General features: G+C 39.2%; 1 long non-coding RNA gene across 2 annotated transcripts in view; it reads left to right on the top strand.

The window, feature by feature from the left end:
- Positions 1-19,021, top strand: part of LOC105486015 (uncharacterized) — a 36,271-nt gene extending 17,250 nt beyond the window's left edge. The window contains exons 2-4 of one of the 2 annotated variants that reach the window (XR_003019006.2): positions 459-667; positions 4,356-4,478; positions 11,952-19,021. This is a non-coding gene — a long non-coding RNA (uncharacterized lncRNA). The remainder of the gene's footprint in view (positions 1-458; positions 668-4,355; positions 4,479-11,951) is intronic. The other variant, XR_011615045.1, reaches the window with a different exon arrangement.
- Positions 19,022-21,176: the final 2,155 nt, after the last annotated feature.

The raw sequence follows: 21,176 nt of genomic DNA, 5'->3' as shown, positions 1-21,176 counted from the left end.
AAAAAAACACTTACTACTTCCTAAGATTCTTCACTGATATGCTCTCTACAAATAAGACAATCTTACCCAGTGAATTTTTTAAATTGGTACATCATAATTGTACATATTTGTGGGGTACAATTGAATGTTTTGATACATGTGTATGTTGTATAATAATCAAATAAGGGTACTTAGCATACCCATCATCCCATAGATTTGTATTTTATTTGTAGTGAGTTAGTCTATGAACTCCAAAACATCATATTACAAACTGCTTTTCTTCTTGAAACAGTTCTAAAATCCTAACTTGCTTTTCTGGCCATTTAAATTTACTTTAATGAACTATCTATTCAACCAATCACCATTATTGTAAGTTCTTCCACAGAACAGAAGGGCATGTGCTGACTGACAGTACTCATCCACCTCCCGGTCTATTGTTTTGAATGATTTACTCACAAGAGAAATATTTCACCCTGCAGAAAGGTGGAATATCTGAATCCACCTTTCAATCCTCCTAAGACCCACTTGAAAGTTATCTCCTACTGCTCTTTCAACATCACCTGTCAAGAATAAAAGTGTTGTGTCACTCAATCCATTGGTTTGGACCTTGAAACCAGTGAAAGATGCTTGTTTTAATGGGTCAGCATGGTGGCTCACACCTGTAATCCCAGCACATTGGGAGGCCAAGGTAAGTGGATTGCTTGAGCCTGGAGGTTGAGACATGCCTGGGCAACACAGTGAGATCCCATCTATACAAAAAGTCTAAAAATCAGCCAGGCATCATGGCACACACCTGTAGTCCCAGCTACACAAGAGGCTGAAGCAGGAGGATCACTGGGGTCCAGGAGGTCGACACTGCAGTGAGCTATCATGGTGCCACTGCACTCCAGCCTGGGCAACAGAGTAAGACCTCGTCTCTTAAAAAAATAAACCAATCTTGTTTTCACTTCCAAGATGTCAGGAGAAGAAAATTAACCTAAGTACTCAGTTATAGAAATGTCTGTGTGATCATTTCTGAAGACCAGTTGCTATTGAGGTCAACAGGAAGACATAAAGTCTGTTTCTTCTGTTTCTAATTTACAGGTGAAGGAGTATTTCACTTGCCCCTGCACCTCAAAAACAAACAAACCCAAACAAAGAAAACCCCCAAAATGCTTTCCTTTTTCTTTTTAAATTAATGAAAGACCAAAGGCAAAAAGAAGCTGTGTTAAATGTTCAGAACATGGTATTTTTCTTTAAAAGGACTTGTGATCCTAGGAATAACAGCCCTACCTCCAACTTAACAAACCTGCAGCAAGATCTTGCAGCTATACCTCACCTAGAGTTGCAGAAAGGGTATTCACAGGAGCATTTAGTATTTGGACTGATAGAAATAAGAAGAGTTTGTGCAGGGGGAAAAGAAACTTGAAAAAGACTAGAGAGAGAGAGAAAGAGAGAAAGGACAGGGTGGCTTCTATTCTCAATCAGCCTCTGGGACTAGGTCTAATCTTCCCCAGAAAGGAATGAGATAGGCCATTTTGGTGAGGAAACTTACGAGACTGTATTCAAGCTTGAGAGTCTAACGGACAGGATGTGACTCCAGAGTCCAGAGGTATGGCCAGGTGCTGGATGTGATGAAGCAAACCAGGGCAGGCTGGCATGGCACTGGTGGTGGACCCTTCACCGGGGTAGCTGAGGAAGTGAGTGTCCATATGAAAGACACTGTGTTCACCTATGTCCTTGATGGTATCATGCTCTCGCTTTCATCATCTTCCTCACTGCTGCCATCACAGTCTTCACAACCTCAATGTCAATGTGTTGCCTTAAAACAAACAAACAAACAAACAAAAAAAACTCCTAATGAAAACGTTTTTGGAGGATATGGCCAGTGGAATCATGGCTTGCATCACAACGTCTGTGCAGCAATGGTGAGCTGTGGGCCAAGGATGGACACCAGCAAGGAAGCACATGGCCACTCTCCCAACGCAGCAAAGTTCTCACAATGGGTGCCAGCTGCAGCCACTGTGGCCAGCTGCCTCCCTCCTGTGGATGGACAGCTGAGGTGGACAGATAGGAAAAGATCAGAGGACTTGATTGAGGGCACATGTGAGACAGAGCTTTAGGAGAGACTGAGGTCCGACCAACGTGTTCATGTGGCCTCCTAGTTCAAACTCCGAGCCTGCAGGGGCCTCTGTGCTTTCAGATCACATGCAACTTTTCTACCAGAGAAGGAAGTATGAGTCAAGTCAGAATCCCCAATCCCAGGAGTGATATTATTACTATATATTTGGAACAATAAGCACAGAGAATCATATTTCAGACTGGAATTTTCCATTTGAACAGGTGTTTCAATATTTATCTCATACTACTCAATAGGTAGACTCAAGAACATGGTAGTAAATATTTTTTGAAAATTGAATTATGTTTTACATTTCTCTAAGAAAGATCATGTGAAGGCCACAGCTCCATCTTAGATGCTAATTCACCATGTTAATTTCTGGTTATTCCCCATTCCAGGAAACTCTCTAAGATTTCTACTTTATCTACTGTTACTGTAAATCCTGCCCTTAGGCAGATACCTATAGCATTCTTGCCTTTCCCTACAATTGTCCTACACATTCCTTCCCTATGGTATATGAGTCCTGGGTCTGAGGGGGTGATAGTGTAGAGATCCACCATCTTTCCTGACAGCTATCCAAGACTAGGGCTTCTGTTGGTAAGTCCCTATTGTAATATTTACGTTTCTTTCTGATATACTGGATTTGTCAGCCTCTTTCTTCTGCCCCTCAGGTTCCTTGCCTTTTGAGGGTAGGTTTGCAAAGATCTGTTCACCACAGAACAGATCATATAGAAAGGAATCCATAATAACAGCCCTGGTTAAAATATCACCCACTAAATGCAATTGTTTTCTACAACTGGATTTTTACATCCCATTTTCTAGAAATGGAATTCTACTTTTTTTTTCCTTTTTTTTTTTTTTTTTGAGACTTTGTCTCGCTGTGTCACCCAGGTCGGAGTGCAGTGGTGTGATGTCAGCTCACTGCAACCTCTGCCTCCTGGGTTCAGTAATTTTCTGGCCTCAGCCTTCTGAGCAGCTGGGACTACAGGCGCCCACCACCATGCCCGGCTTATTTTTGTGTTTTTAGTAGAGACGGGGTTTCACCATATTGGCCAGGCTGGTCTTGAACTCCCGACATTGTGATCTACCCACCTTGGCCACCCAAAGTGCTGGGATTACAGGTGTGACCCACAGCAACTGGCCAATTCAACATATTTTTATTGAGCACTTAACATGTGCTGTGCTTTGAGTTAGTTGCTAGGGACTCAAAGATGAATAAAACACAGTTCTTGTCTTCATAGTGGCAAAGGATTGTCAGAGAAGATAGATATGAGGTCCTGAGGGAAGTATCAGCATCCAGGAAGAAGTGATTAACTCAGGACTGACGGGGAGAAGTGAAGACAACATTATGGCATTGAAGCTGAAGCTTAAAAAATATTTGAGATTATACCAAGGTGCAGTGCCACATGTCTGTGGTCCCAGCTGCTTGGAAGTCTGAGGAAGGAGAATCTCTTGAGACCAGGAGTTAGGGGATGCAGTGAGCTATGATCATGCCTGTGAATAGCCAGCACTTCAGCCTAGTCAACATAGTTAGACCCCATCGCCAAAAAATATATATACCAGGTAGTTAAGCAAGGGAGGGGTATTCCAAACATAAAAAAAAATATGTATCTGGGGGAAGCTAGATGAAGAGTACACTAGGATCTCTCTATATCATTTGTTCAATATCCTGTGAACCTATAATTATTTCAAAAGTAAATTAAGGAAAAAAGAACACATGCCAGTGTTCATACATATGAACATGCTTGATTTTTAGGAGAAATGACAATCCTGGATGAAGGATTGGGATAGGAGGTGTATTAGTCCATTCTCACACTGCTATAAAGAACTGCCCTAAACTGGGTAATTTATAAACAAAAGATGTTTAATTGACTCACAGTTCCACATGGCTTGGGAGGCCTCAGGAAACTTACAATCATAGCAGAAGGGGAAGCAGGTCTGTTCTTTACAAGGCGGCTAGAGAGAGAGAGGAGCATGTGGAGGAGGAGTTGTCAAACACCTATAAAACCATCAGATCTCATGAGAACTCATTATCATGAGAACAGCACGGGGAAACTGCCCGCATGATTCAGTCACCACTCACCATGTCTCTCCCTCAACACATGGGGATTATGGGGATTACAATTCAAAATGAGATTTGGGTGGGTACACAAAGCCTAACCATATCAGGAAAATACTGGACAGGGAATCAGGAATCAGATTGTATTGGAGAAAAATAGCTGGCAGCAAGTGGAAGAGTCTTTGAACATATAAACTAATTAATATATTATTTTAATAGCTCCAAAAAGAAATTATGAAAACCTGGGACTACATCTGTGGCAGCGGTAAAGGAGAGAAGATAAAAGGCTGAAGAAAAGAGCAACAGGCGTTAGTGATTCTGATAAAGAGGAAACAAGCAAAGGTAACTTTATGATTGGGGGAAAATTCACACTATTCATCATTATAGAGAATAACCAAAAAGTCTTTTAGCGTGAAAGACAGTAAATTCAGTTTGGAACTATTGAAATTAAGGCCAACATCATGTAGAACATGGATTGGAATTCAAGAATAAGGTCTTATAAATGTACATTTTCTGTACTGTTTAAGAATATTCAATTCTGCTATAGAAGACAAGAAAAGAAACAGGATGGACTGAATTTGTAATAATTGTTAGGCATATTTAACAAAAGTTATAAGAAATATGTGAAACTCAGAGAACGTGTTAAGTATAGATAATGGGTAAGCAAGTAACTTGTGAGACATTGGTAAAATTAATGTGGCAAGTTATATATAGACATAGTAACGTGTAAGGCCTGCCAATCATTGATCAATAGAATAAACCAAAATTATAATGGTGCATAAAGGAGTTTTGTTTAAGACAAAATAGAAATATATGGAAAAACCAAATCATGGTACCTCTAGGATGACAGCTATGTCACCCTCAAATTCAGCCACCTATTGATGATACCCACTACGGTCTCATTCTGGCCTATATGTACTTGTGTAGAACAAGCATGTATCATTGGATCAGGACTCCTTTTGTCTGTGAACCTGTAACTCAAACCTCACCTCTGGTTCTCATAATCACATTATTGACAAGGAAGGCTGACATTCATTTTTTATCCATTTTCTCAGCATTGGCAAGTAAGAGAAAGAAAGAAGATATACGAACATTATGATACCCAGGACTCAAGTATTGTGTTCCTTTGTCCACTTAGACCCTAATCTAAGAATGTTAACTTACCCCATCTCCTTACCCTTGACTCTCTTTGTGTATTTCAAATTGATTCAGTAAACTATATGATACAAGTATCTTAACTGGCCCCTAAACCTTTCTGCTCTTTGATCTCTGAGATAACGTGCTTCATAGTACACTTAGAAGCTACCATTGCCTCAAGGTAATTCCCTGCATGATTGGTCTGGTCTGGAGGACTATAATCATTCAGGTATTTGAGGATCAGATAGCCTAACTAGACCCCAATTACTTTTTAACACAGTAAATTTAATGTATATAAGTTTCCAACAAATGTAAAACCCCATAAGACAAAATCAAGCCTCTACCTTCAAAATACTAGAAGTTACCTCTTTGTATATGCTTCTGAAAATTTATGATATAAATTTTGCCTTTGAGGGCAAAAACCATACCCTATTTATCTTTGTATCTCCATACCTAGCTGAACACCTGTAATAGTGCACTCATTGTATTTTTGTTGAATTAAAAAATAAGCTTCAGTGCATTTTCGAAATGCATATATTTACATAATAATATTTATATGCTGACTCTGACAAAGCTCATTATTAGATTGAATAACCAAATTTATTTAAAATTGTATGGATTAAACCATTCATCCAGACAGAGATTGTTGTGGAAAAAAACTGAATTCCTCCTGGACAGGATGACAGAATGAAAATGACTTAAATGACACGTTGGTTCAAGACCCCAGGATCAATGAACCTCAATTTGGTTTTCAGCAGATTATGACAACAATCCCAAATTCTCTATTCATTGTCAAAGTAAGTTAGCAAGCAGATGTGATGCTGTGTAAATGTGGAAAAGTAAATCCATGTCACACATGCTGTGTTTGTTCAGGAACAGCGGAGCAGATAAGTGACGTGAGTGTCTAGGTAAAGTCAAGCCCCAGCACATGAGAAAAACAGAGAGAAAACAAAATGAGAGTCTTTTTGTTTCTTCCTCTGGGAAGATGTTGAAGTCTGAGACATGTTAGATACATTATGGTTTGTTCAGACAACAAAATATTTTCAGTTGTTTAAAAGATGAAAAACAACTTATGAACTGATTTAGAACAATCTATCAGATACATTGCCAAGCAAAAAACGAAAAAGGTGAGAAGCAGACTGTATGTCCTGCTAATATTTTGTGCATAAGGTTTTCTGGAAGAATACACAGTATGTTGATTACACTCATTAGAGTGGTTGACTTTAGGAAGGAAAACTGGGTTGGATAAGATATGGTAGAAAGCAAACTAGTTTTTTGATTTTGCATATGTTTTAAATTTTTTATAATTTTTCAAGCATTATGGTGTCAAAAAGGCAAAATGGAGTAAAATAAGTAAAAGAATTTTTAAAATTTAAAGTCACTTTTTTTCTAAAATGTTCTTTCATTAGGGTATGTAAAACTCAGTGCAGTAAACAAACGTATTTCCACACGTTTATGTCCATAGCACATTGCGCATTGGAGGGTTTTTAATTTACTATCTATTAAGTCTCCCAAAACAGGATAAGAGATTACCATTTCTGATTATGTTGCGCATAAGGTTATATATTTAGAGTGCTTTTCTCTTGATTTAATAAATATGCCACATAGTCCATTAACTCACTAAGCCCTATTCAACTCCAAAGTTTCCAATATACCTGATTTCACAAATGAAAAAATTTAAAAAAATAAAAACCTTGACTCACAAAAACAACATAGAGAAGAAAATGAAAGACATGCACCTTGGTTTTCTCATCTATAAAATGGGAATGATAAAAGTATTTAGCCTGACAATAATGTACATGTAAAATTCATAATAAATGGTAGTTGTAACTAATGTAACTTAAAGGTCACATGAAGAGATGCTTGTTCTGTGTAAGTATTTATGTCCAGAAAACATAAGCTTATTGTTTCATTTAAATAAAACTGTAAATGCCTAATGATGCTTGGTGATGGCTATTATCTTCCTATCACAGCTTGGCAAGGATCTCTCCCAAATATCTATGATTACCCATTTGAGTTGGTAATGGCCCATCTCCCAGCATATTCACAATTACCTGCTTCAATGGCATTGGTAAACAAAATAACCAAATTGTTGTTCAAATTCCTTACACATTGTAAAGTTCATGGAAAATGTCTTTTTAAATGTAGATTTCTTATTTTAAAAAAAGAAAAAGAGGTATACCATATATTGACCTCTGAGTGATGAAGAAGTTGAATTAAGATCATGAAGATGCTAAGAATGCACATTTGGAAGAGAGATAATTAAGTTTATCTTCCTAAAGACAGATATAAAGACAAGTTTAAAAACAATTCATTCTGATTTGTTAAATTGACCAGGTAACCATCCTGTAGTCTATTTTTATTGCCTTTGTAAACACAGATAGGGCATCATTTATCTGGAGCTTTAGCGAAGAATCATGTTGGTGTCTTAAACCTTCTAAAGAGGTTTATATTTAAAGGACTAGTCCTTGAGAATAAAGATAAACCAGGCTAAATCACGTTTGGGTATACATGCCGTCCACCAGCAATTACCTGATTGATTTTTTAGTTATGCCTGCAACACAAACTAATTTCTTTGAAAATGAACAGCCATGGTGTTCCATAAACATTCTGATCTATTATCCTACCAGGGAGGAAAAAACAGGCAGACCTAAGAAAGTAGTGGAGATACACAATTATTAGACAAAAAAGATAATGTGTAGCCTTGAGCACAGGAGGATCAGTCATGGAAGAACAACGACCCTGCAAGTTCAGACCTGGTCCAGTCCTACCTCTTCCAGTCCCTCAGTGATGTCTACCCTCAACCAGTTAAACATCTCATCACCACCATGAAGGGAGAAGTGCATCAAGAGCCACTCGCTACCTGTCAGTGACCACTAAGAAGTTTGGGGCAACAGGGAAAGAAAGAGAAACAAAGGCAGAATGCCTGTACACGTCTCTGTGAGTCTGTGTATACAAAAGGAGAACCGAAAGGGGAAAGAGAGGGAGGAAGGATCAGAGAAACCTTGAGGAGCCTGGAAGATGGACCATTTTTGGAGGAGACTTGTGTTCTATGACTCAGACAGGGGAGGAATCAGGATGATTTTCAAAGGTATTATTTCTGAGACTTAGCTTATGTTCAGTCTACTGAATTCCATGGCTGGAGCAAACAAACAATGAAATCGGCTCAGGATAACAATGAAATGGTAACACAAATGCATGGTTTTGTTTGTTTGTTTGTTTGTTTTAAAAAAGAAAATTCATCAATCTCATCAAGGCGCCTGGAGCCTGAAAAGGAAGAAGAGAACATATATGTTTGAAACGAGGAAAATCATGCACAACCATTCCTAGGACACCATTCACTAAGTGTCAGGAACTAGACGCACTCCTGAGCTCCTAATATTGAGTGGGTACAATCTCATGACATGAGGGTGGAGAAGCGATTCTGATTTCCAGTGCATAATGGGGTGTCAGGAGTCCTTAGAAAGCAGATTCGTGCTTCCAAAAAAAATCGAATTTTGGTTTATATCTGCTAAGAACTTACCTAGCTCCTAACCACTGAAATGAAAAGGTGTATTTTGAAGTTATTTCTGAGAGTGGAAAAAGAAATGCTCCACTTTTGAGCCTTAAAATCATTTTAGGGCAGTAAAGGCCATCTACTTTAACAAAAGCAACTGCGTCCAACTATATCATTTATATTGAGTGGTGAAAATCATTGTAGGATCCACTATAGCATATCAGAATTACAAAGACTAAAACAAAACAAAATGTTTGCTCTTTTTACCTCAACTCAGAAATTGCTGAAATTCATAACCATATTAGGAGAAAATAAACAGAATGGGCAAACTTTTCTCACAGGCAAAAGAGCCTTAAATTTACTCTGATTTTTAATTTCATTTAACATGTATTGCTATACTAAGGAAGCCCCTTCTGCATAAATAATAATCAGAAAAAGAGAAGGTCTTTGAAATGGGAGAGGACAGTCTAATGTTTTCACTGGTATATGCAACCACAAGTCCAGTTGTAAATATTTTCAGTGCTGTCTAGCCTGGAAAGGGGAGAATTATGTACTGGAATATGCAAGAGAAGGCTGGAAGTCCTTATGCAGATGTAAGTTGATTAAAATTAGCACTTCATGAAATTGCTTCTTTTTTTTTAGATGAAAAGTGATTCTAAGTGGGACACAGCTATAAAAGTAAAAAGTCCTCATTTTTCAATCTGTGCTAAAGGTTCTTTCCATGAGTGACCTTATTTGGTGCTTTAACATGAGATTATAATATGCAAGAACTTTTAAAGTCATTTTTCCTTTTTCTTGTTTCGGGTGTTATGAAAAACCACCACGATTATCTGGAGGCAGAGTAAGTAGCATGGTAGAAGGAGGATTCAGACCTCAAGCCTAGGACGAATAAATGCCACATAACTTTGGACAAACTACTTAACTTCGTAGCTATGGATTCTCCTTTACGTTTCCCTCATAAAGTGGCTGAGAGGAGTAGGTGAGAGCACTCCTGCTGAGCACCTTCTCAGTGTCTGGCACCATCCACATGGCTGTCAGTAGCTCTTACTATCATTATCAGTGTCCGTAAGTGGTGTCAGATTCAGTGCCAATGCTGCTACTCTTGGGGAGGAAAAGAAATTCTATCTTCTACTCATCTTAGGTTCTCCAACTGGTACCCTGCAAATTAGATTGACAATGAAATAGCAAGAGAAAAACAAACAGAGTTTAACATGAGCATCTTGCATATACATGGGAATACTCAGTGATGAGTAATTCAATAAAGGTGGTTAAGACTTGGGTGTATATAGTATCACAACAAATAAACAATAAATTTTAGAGAGACAAAGGAAAAAGACTGAATTTCTAGTGTAAGCTGGGCCTGATGGCTCATGCCTGTATCCTAGCACTTTGGGAGACTGAGGATGGAGAATCGCTTGATCCCAGGAGTTCAAGATCAGCATAGGCAACATAGAGAGACTTCATCTCTATTAAAAAAAAAAAAAAACTAGGGCAACAAACTATAGGAAGGTAAATATACGAGGGAAGCTAATGGAAGATAAAGGCTAGTTAGTAAGGTTTGTTATGTAGATTCCCTGTGCAGTCAAACATCTGAAAGCTGACAAGCATCTAGAGTTGTCTCTGGTGATTAACTTCCTCCTTGGTAGAGAGGAGAAGGGAGACACCTGTACAAATTTACATCTTGCTTTTAGGAAAACTGGGGGAAGGCAGGGAGCTTTTCTTGTATCTGTTTCTTCTCAATTGCTTTTAGCTCAAAATAATCCTATGCCAAAGTGATATATTTGAGGGTGGCACATTCCTCCGTCCTTCATTATTCAATTCTGCAAACTTTGGTTGCATAACTGTGATATGCCAAGTGCTACACAGGTGCCTACGAGGAGTTTATAATCTTGTAAGTACACAAATAACTTGAGTCCATTTGATTTGGAAAAAACAAAAAAAAAAGAGGGAGGAGAAAAGAGGTTAATGTCAATTGAAATTGAAAATCCCCTTGGATTGCTGACTCAGATCCACTACTACCATGACACTGCAGAGGCTGCAACCTGGTGCTTCTGAAAATTATACTGAAAGATACAAAGGGCCCGTTTTTGTTGTTGTTGTTGATTCAGTTTGCTCTGTTGCCCAGGCTGGAGTGCAGTGGTGCCATCTCAGCTCACGGCAACCTCCGCCTCCCACCTTCAAGTAACTCTCTTGCCTCAGACTCCCTAGTAGCTGGGATTACAGGTGTGTGCCACCACACCCAACTAATGTTTGTATTTTAGTAGAGACGGGGTTTTACCGTGTTGGCCAGACCGGTCTTGAACTCCCAACCTCAAGCGATCCACCCACCTCGGCCTCCCAAATTGCTGGGAGTACAGGCATGAGACACCGCACCCAGCTATTTTAAGACTACTTTGTTCCATTAGTATTTCTAAGATAATATGCTCTTCTGAGAGATCTTTCTCGAGTTATCAAACTAATTGGTTCACTACCCTACCAGTGTTGCCAATTACACCCAAGTATCTCCCATCATGTACTTGGGTTGCTTCTATTCAAGCCCTCAGTGCTGCTGACTCACCAACATCAAAAGAAGTACATGCTGCCTATCACTGACATTTCTTACCGACATACAAACTGGACCGAAGCACTGGCAATTAATATTTCCACTCTTGTCTACCTGACATATATATCATTAGTGGTACTTCAGCTGTAGAAATGAAATTAAACTATGGAAAAAATAGGGATTTTTTTTTTTTTTTTTTTTTTTTTTTTTTTTTTTTTTTGAGACGGAGTCTCACGCTGTTGCCCAGGCTGGAGTGCAGTGGCGCGATCTCGGCTCACTGCAAGCTCCGCCTCCTGGGTTCACGCCATTCTCCTGCCTCAGCCTCCGGAGTAGCTAGGACTACAGGCGCCCGCCACCGCGCCCGGCTAACTTTTTGTATTTTTAGTAGAGACGGGGTTTCACTGTGGTCTCGATCTCCTGACCTTGTGATCCGCCCGCCTCGGCCTCCCAAAGTGCTGGGATTACAGGCTTGAGCCACCGCGCCCGGCCAAAAATAGGGATTTTTAAGACCCAAATCAATGACAGGTGCACTTTACTTCCAGATATGCTTATAAAGAAGAGGGAAAGACTAAGGCATTGTGTACTTTTCAGTACATACTTTTAATTACTGTTTTTGTTTTGTTTTGTTTTTCTGAAACAGGTTGAGGCAGGAGTGAGAGAGCATTCATGTCATTGCATCACTTTAAGGTCCATAAAAGAATCTGACTGACTCATATGTGGAATCTAAAAAAGCAGAACTCAAAAAAGTAGAGGATAGAACAGTGGTTATTAGAGGCTGGTTGGGGCACAGGAAAGAAGAGGAAAAGGAGAGACCTTTGTGATCATTCCACAATGTATCGATAGGTTGAAACACTACATCATAACCCACAAATACAGACCCCATAAATTATCTTTTATCAATTAAAAATACAAGTTTAAAAAATTTTTAAACTCCACTAAAAAAATAAAGCTCTTAAGAGAATCTGATGATTATTTTGTCATTTAAGTATTTTTGGCACTCAAAATTAATATAATCTGTAAATTAAAAAAATCACAAGTAATTAGTGTGAGCCCCAAGTCTCCTACAAGCTACAATCAAACCCAAACCTTACCAAACTTTTTTAGAACCATGGACAACAACAGTTGTCAGGCTTCTGAGCCCAAGCCAAGCCATCGCATCCCCTGTGACTTGCACATATACGTCCAGATGGCCTGAAGTAACTGAAGAATCACAAAAGAAGTGCAAATGCCCTGCCTCGCCTTAACCGATGACATTCCACCACGAAAGAAATGAAAACGGCCAGTCCTTGCCTTAAGCGATGATATTATCTTGTGAAATTCCTTTTCCTGGCTCATCCTGGCTCAAAAATCTCCCCCACTGAGCACCTTGTGACCCCCACTCCTGCCCGCCAGAGAACAATCTCCTTTGACTGTAATTTTCCTTTACCTACCCAAATCCTATAAAACGGCCCCACCCTTATCTCCCTTCGCTGACTCTTTTCAGACTCAGCCCGCCTGCACCCAGGTGAAATAAACAGCCGTGTTGCTCACACAAAGCCTGTTTGGTGGTCTCTTCACATGGACGCGCATGACAACAGTAACAAGTCCAAAGTTCTGCCTCAAGTGCCATCCAGGCCCACCCCTGGCTGTGAGGGCTTTCTCTCTCCTAAGTTTCCAAAACTCAGGAGAAATCCGGAGGACAGCATCGACTCCTTCTTCCTGTGTGACACTTTGGCACTCTCCTGTTACTCACAAAGCCAGTCCCCCAACAGATGAGATCTTTCCCCGTTTGGTGTCACAAAGCCAATACATAAAACCGAAAGTGAGTGTTAAGCAGTGCAGGCTTTATTTGCTGGCCATGGACTCGAGACGCAGGAGCAAGGCTCACAAGTCAACTTCTTGACTAAGGAGTGGGTTAAAATATAGGGTTTCTCTAATGAAGGGGTTGGACCTTAAAAGTGAAGGGAAGAGTATTCATGTCTTTCCAGAAATGGGTGGTGAACTTTCCGGAACCAGAGCGCCACCTTCCTGTCTGTCCTTTCATGGCTTCTTCCGGTTGTTGTCACGGCAATTATCAACAGTCATGGTGCTCATCTAGCATGGCAATGAGATTGTAATGAAGCCTGAAGTCTTGCTGAAGTTGTTGGGTCAGCTATCTTGGTTCTAACCAGTCTCAACTGGCCTGGTTACAAAGGGAAATTTTTATCACAGGTGTCCTGTTTCTTAAGCAGAGTTAGGGCTGGTAGAAATTCATCAATGTCTCATCTCCTTCAGATGAGACTCAAATGTCACTTCCATGAATGCTTTCTGGGTCACCTTTCCTAAAAGGGCACATCTGCCACAGCCCTTATCTCCCACTGACAGAGAATACATCTGGTTTATCACCTACCTCCCCCACTAGAATATTAGGGCCATCAGAGAGTTTTGTATGTTTTGTTCATGGCTATACAGCCAGGGCCATACTAGTGCAGTGCCTGGTACATAATAAATGTCAAATATTTGTGTTGAATGCAGGAAAGATACCTTTCCCTCCTGAATGTGGAAATCTACAAGTCCATGAAGTTCCCTGGAGCCTACTACAAGAGCAACTTATATTAATAAAATTAACAAAAACTTGAAAATAAGGTACAATAGTCCCCACTTACCTAAGTTTCACTTTCTACTGTTTCAATTATCTGGGATCAACCACAGTCTGAAAATATTAAATGGAAGATTTCAGAAATAAACAATGTATATGTTTTAAATTGCATGCCATCCTAAGAAGTATAATTAAGTCTTGCGCTCTCCTACTGCATCCCACTCAGGATGGGAATTGTCCCTTTGTCCAGCAGATCCACACTATATTTCCCGCCCATTAGTCACTTTGTCACTTGGTGATCAGATCATGTCATTGTACCACAGTGTTTGTGGTCAAGTAACATTTATTTTACTTCATAATGGCCCCAAAGCACAAGTGTAGTGATGCTGGCATATAATAATTATTCTATTTTATTATTAGTTATTGTTGTTAATCTCCTGCCTCCTATGCCTAATTCATAGATTAAGCTTTATCATAGGTATGTAGCATAGGAAAAATAAATAGCATATGTAAGGTTTAGTACTACCTACAGTTTCAGACATCGACTGGGGGCCTTGCAACATATTCCGCTGTGGATAAGAAGGATTACTATAAAAGGATGGCTGCCCGTCTTAATTCAATGGCATATTGAATCATTGGCCTGATATGCCCATGCAGGGATTATTTAGTTCTTCAAGAGAATGAATCCTTGAATCTTTTTTTGTCATACTATGTACTACTGATTAGGGCCTAGACTCTGTGAAGTTACATAGTAACTTGGAGATTTTTGTCCGATAGAGATGAAATGAATTATGTGCAGAATTTAAAAAAACCAAAGGTTATATTTTTATTGTGCTATCAGACATAAATCAGTTTCTATCTAACCTAGTAACCTTATTCCAACGTTCTGTCTTCATTGCCTTTAAATACTCAGTACCTCAAAAGCATCTTGAGCTGGCTTTATCACCCTGCTGGTTCCTTCACCATGACTTAAATAAATCTTTCATGCGTGCTCATTTTATATTTGTATGACAATCAAGTTAATATTTTGACAGCTTAGAGGTGTTCCCCATCAATATGTCCAAATGGATGATAGAGATTGCGTCAGAGGTAGATCTGGTTTGTTCATCTTTTGTTTATTTGTCAGACTATTGGTTAGCTCAAATCAACGTTAAGATGTTCCCACTGGAAAGGGGAACTGCTCTTTGAGATCTGAGACTGTCAGTTGTGATTCTAAGTTCACCTTTAACCTCTGGCTGATGCTGTAGAACTGAAGCAGCGACCTCTCAGTCCAGATAACTTGTAACCCTTTTTCTCTTGTTATGCGAGCTTGAAATATTGAACGACACCTGGAATGTATTAATAAAATAGACTATAAAGTCTCACAAAGAAGCTCTGTTCTGATTGTTTTATAGAGAATAATAAATCTTTCCATAAATCTAATATTCCCAGAATGCCTAGAAAAAAACTAAAGTTCTAATACCTCAAATATGCTTTGCCCACATCCCCAACAAACGAACAAATGAAAATCAGAAACTGCTGTTTCACAAACATTATTATAAGAGAATCCAGGTTTATGTAATCAGAGTGACTTTTTAGACATATTAAACTTGTTTAATCACTTTGGTTTAGAAACAGCTATTTGTCTTCTGTCTGACTTTATCTATGTAGAACATAATACAACACAACTTATCACAATAAATCTTTGTTTTCTCTTGAATACACTGTTTAATCTGAATTCCTCAAAACTCTTATGCTATTTTACTAATCAGACAAACCAACATACTTTCACAAAGTTTTGAATTATGAAAAATACAAAATTATTTATTCAATTAAGCATGGTTATATTCCGATCATTTTTTACATCAACAGTGATTATGGTCTATAGTGCATCAGTTTTCACATAATTTTCAAGATCCTTAGTTAACATGAGGAACATAGATTATTATTAACTTGAGTTAATGAATAATCTTTGGATATCTGGATAATTTCTACCAGGAGAATACTAAAACATTGGTCAGCAAACATAATTTTTCACATATCTATGAATACACATGTCTATAGGTATGTGAATATGTATATACACAAACATATATGTATTCTGACTGTTCCAACAATTGACCTTTCCCTCATATTTCTCTCTGTCTCTCTCTCTCTCCCCACTCTCCCTGGGCCTCCCTATTCCCTGAGACACAACAATATTGAAATTGGGCCAATTAAGAGCCCTACAATGGCCTCTAAGTATTCAAGTTAAAGGAAGATTTGCACGTCTCTCACTTTAAGTCAAATGCTGGAAGCGATTAAGCTTGGTAACAAAGACGTGTCAAAAGCTGAGACAGGCTAAAAGCTAGGCTTCTTACACCAATTAGCCAAGTTATGAAGACATAGAAAAAGTTCTTAAAGGAAATTAAAAGTGCTACTCCAGCAAACAAGCAAATGATGAAAAAGCAAAACAGCCATATTGCTGTTAGGGAGAAAAGTTTAAGGAGTCTGGATAGATCAAACCAACCACAACATTCCCTTAAGTCAAAGCTTAATTCAGAGCAAGGTCCTAACTCTCTATAATTTTGTGAAGGCTGAGAGGGGTGAGGAAGCTGCAGAAGAAGTTTAGAAACTAGCAGAGACAGGCTCATGAGTTTAAGGAAAGAAGCCACCTTTGTAGCAAAAAGATACAAGGTGAAGCACAAGTGCTAATGGAGAAGCTGCAGCTAGTCATGAGATGATATAGTTACAATAACTGATGAAGGTGGCTGCACTAAGTCACAGGCTTTTTTATTTTATTTTATTATTTGAGACAGAGTCTTGTTCTGTCGTCCAGACTGGAGTGCAATGGCGCAATCTCGGCTCACTGCAACCTCTGCCTCTCAGGTGCAAGCAATTCTCCTGCCTCACCACCCCCAATCTGAGTGGCTGGGATTACAGGTGCCCACCATCATGTCTGGCTAATTTTTGTGCTTTTAGTGGAGATGGGGTTTCAGCATGTTGGCCAGGCTGGTCTCAAGCTCCTGATTTCAAGTAATCTGCCCACCTTGGCCTCCTATAGTGCTGGGATTACAGGTGTGAGCCACTGCATCCAGTTTAATAACAGATTTTAAATATAGATGAAACAGCCTTCTATTGGAAGATGATGCCATCATCATAGAGAGGAGAAGTCAACGTTTGGCTTCAGAGCTTCAAAGGATAGGCTGACTCTCCTGTTAGGGACGGATGCAGCTGGTCACTTTAAGTTGAAGCCAATGCTCACTTACAATTCTGATAATCCTAGGAGTTATGCTACATCTACTCTTCCTGTGCTCTAAAAATGAAACAACAATCCCTGATAACAGCATATCTATTTACAAAATGGTCTACTGAATATTTTAAGCCCACCATTGAGACCTACTTCTCAGAAAAAGAGATCTCTTTCAAAATATTACTGCTCATTGACAATGCAACTGGTCATTTAAGAGCTTTGATGGATGTGTACAAGGAGAGTAACATTGTTTTCAATCTGCTAACACAGCATCCATTCTGTGGCCCATGGATCAACAATTCATTTCAGCCTTCATGTCTTATTGTTAAAGAAATACATTTCATAAGGTTTTAGCTGCCATAGATAGTGATTCTTATGGATCTGGGCCAAGTAAATTGAAAACCTTCTGGAAAGGAGTCACCATTCTAGATGCCATTATGAACATTTGTGATTTATAAGAGGAGGTCAAAATGACGATGATAACAGGAGTTTGAAAGAAGTTGATTCCAAACCCCTGGGTAACGTGGAGAGATTTCAAGACTTCAATGGAGGAAATCACTGCAGATGTGATGGAAACAGCAAGAGAACTAGAAGTGGAAGTAGAGCCTGAAGATGTGACGGAATTACTGCAATCTCATGGCAAAACTTAAAACAGATGAGGAGTTGCTTCTTATGGATGAGCAAGAAAGTAGTTTCTTGAGATGAAGCCTACTCCTGGTGAAGATGCTGTGAACATTGTTAAAATGACAAGAAAAATGTTAGAATAGTTTGTAAACTTAGTTGATTAAGCAGCAGCAGGGTTTTAGAGGACTGACTTCAATTTTGTGTGAATAAAATGCTATCAAATGGCATCTCATGCCACAGAGAAATCTTTTGTAAAAGGAAGAGTCAATCAGTGCAGGAAACTTCATTGCTGTCTTCCTTTCAGACAGCAACAGCCACCCAACTCTCATCAGTCAGTAACTCTCAGCATCAAGGCAAGATCCTCCACCCGCAAAAAGATTACAACTTGCTGAAGGCTCAGATGATCATTAGCAATTTTTAGCAATGAAGTATTTTTAAATTAAGATATGTATATTGTTTTTATACACGATGCTATTGCACCCTTCATAAACTACAATCTTGTGTAGGCATAACTTTTATATGCACTGGGAAACCAAAAAAATTCATGTGACTCTCCTTATTGCTATAGTCACTTTATTGTGGTGGTCTGAAACCAAACCTATAATGTCTCCAAGACATGTCTGTATTCCCTGAAGGCAAAATTGAAAACTCTGTGTTAATGAAGACATCATTTTTGCCATTTTAAAAATGTGATAAAATGATACATGTGATTATACAAAATCATATTGGGCGTCTTCTGCTGACTTTCTAAAATTTGAGCATTTTAGAAAGCGAACAGAACACTTACTTAGTTAAAAGTTAACTAAAGTAAGTAACTTGCTGAGCTTTCAGCAAGTCCTAATCTTGCAGGTGGAGGATCTTGCCTTGACGCTGACGGCTGCCGACTGATCAGGGTGGTGGTGGCTGAATGTTGGGGTGGCTGTGGCTGTCTGAAAGTAAGACAGCAATGAAGTTTGCTTACTTTACTTACTTGAGTTAAAAGTTAAAGTTAATGGCCAGGTGCGGTGGCTCACACCTGTAATCCCAGCCCTTTGGGAGGCTGAGACAGGCAGATAACCTGAGGTCGGAAGTTCAAGACCAGCCTGACCAACATGGAGAAACCCCATTTCTACTAAAAACACAAAATTAGCCAGGCATGGTGGTGAAAGCCTGTAATCCTAGCAACTCAGGAGGATGAGGTAGGAGAATCGCTTGAACCCGGGAGGTGGAGGTTACGGGGAGCCGATATCACGCCATTGCACTCCAGCCTGGGCAACAAGAGCGAGGTTTCATCTCAAAAAAAAAAAAAGTTAAAATTAATATGTGTGATTAAGACTGCTAGGCCGGGCGCGGTGGCTCACGCCTGTAATCCCAGCACTTTGGGAGGCCGAGACGGACGGATCACGAGGTCAGGAGATCGAGACCATCCTGGCTAACCCGGTAAAACCCCGTCTCTACTAAAAAATACAAAAAACTAGCCAGGCGAGGTGGCAGGCGCCTGTAGTCCCAGCTACTCGGGAGGCTGAGGCAGGAGAATGGCGTGAACCCGGGAGGCGGAGCTTGCAGTGAGCTGAGATCCGGCCACTGCACTCCAGCCTGGGCTACAGAGCGAGACTCCGTCTCAAAAAAAAAAAAAAAAAAAAAAAAAAAAAAAGACTGCTAGAAAAAGAGTGGCAGAGAAATATAACTTTGGATAAAAGGTAACGGAGTGTTTACGAAGAAAAAAAAAAGAAAGAATTTTGTCCTAAAATTAAGTATCTTACTCCAGAACATGAACAAAGATTGTGAAGATTAAAACTTGCATAGATACATACAATTGTAGAAGAATGTGCAAAATGATTTTGTTGCCTTGCTTTATAATAAATACTAATAATTAATGTAAAAATAAGCATGACACATGTTAAAACTTTGGCAAAGTTGGCTTAGTTTTGATTCAAGAATTCCTAAATTTTAAAAAAAACAGAAAGAGTTCTGTGACTCTTCTACAGCCAAATACAATGTTAATATGAAATTAGAATTTGGTCTTCTTTCCATTAAAGTTGATCATGGATTATTTTGTCTGCTCTTAACAAGCGGTAAGAAGGGTTACTCTGTAATCTTCTCAGGTAGCAGAGATTCCATGTGTCACTAGAATCATTTTCTTTCCTTTGGCTGAGTTAGTAATATCCTCAATTTAAAAAAAAAAGAATGTCATGATAACTTCTTCTGCATTTACTTTAATATATTTCATTGTCACTTTGATTAATGCATAGCCCAGCTAAAACTATTCATGTACTGTGACATCTATGATTCTCTTTTAGTAAATTTCCTCTGATAGCTCTTTTGATTTTTGTCTCTTCAAGATCAGATTCTAAAATTGAGGGGGAAAAAAATTTCAAGATGTCTTTTATACCTAAACGACCTCTGGGATTTTTCCTGAGGGGTTCTGAGAGATTGCAAATATTTGTGGTTTTTATAAATTTATGCATTCGTTTCCTATTGCTGCTTTTGCACATTACCACAAAGTTAGTGGCTTAAAACAACACAAATTTTATTGTCTTCCAGTCCTGGAAGTCAGAAGTCAGGAATGTTTCAATATGCTAAAATCAAGGTGTTGGCGAGGCTGGGTCCTTCTGCAGGATCCGAGGGGATAATTCATATTCTTGCCTTTACCAGCTTCTAGTGGCTGTCTGTACTCCTTGGATTGTGGACACTTCCTCCATCTCCAAAGTAAATCACTCCAATCTCTGCTTCCATTATCCCACCACATTCTCCTCTCTTATATTTTACATAATCCTCATATAAAGAGGTTTTATACTGGCCCACCTCAATAATCCAGGATAATTTCCATCTCAAGATCCTGAGCTTAATCATACACCTGCAATATCCCTTTGGCCATATAAACTAACACATCCATACATTCTGGGGATTAGGACGTGAAGATCTTTGGTGGACCCATGATTTCGCCTACCACATCTTATCAAAAGAGAAGTGGCAGAAATAATGAGAAATTCTAATAAACTCCTTATTTCTTAAGTAGCTCCACATCATGGCAAAAGCTGTCAAGAAAAGTTGCTAAATAAAGGAGAAACTCAGTCTTCCGTAGGTTAATGTTCTACAAATAAACCATTATTAATATAAATATATTTTATAGATTGTACATTTTTGCAAAACAGATTGAAGACTCTGAAGATTTGTCAGTGCCTTTGCTATCCACAGTATGTTCTTATGCCGAGAGAAAACATCGGTCAAACACTTAAGAAAGAATGATGGGCTGGGCGTGGTGGCTTACACCTGCAATCCCAGCACTTTGGGATTTGCTGAGGCAGGTGGGTCACTGAGGTCGGGAGTTCTAAACCAGGCTGGCCAACAAGGCAAAAACCCATCTCTACTAAAAATACAAAAATTAGTGGCCAGGCATGGTGGCTCACACCTGTAATCTCGGTACTTTGGGAGGCTGAGGAGGGCAGATCAGAGATCAAGAGATTGAGACCATCCTGACCAACATGGTGAAA

The sequence above is a fragment of the Macaca nemestrina genome, chromosome 16 (genome assembly GCF_043159975.1).
Source record: "Macaca nemestrina isolate mMacNem1 chromosome 16, mMacNem.hap1, whole genome shotgun sequence".
NCBI classification, from domain to species: Eukaryota; Metazoa; Chordata; class Mammalia; order Primates; family Cercopithecidae; genus Macaca; species Macaca nemestrina.
This window is presented reverse-complemented; position numbering and strand designations above follow the sequence as displayed.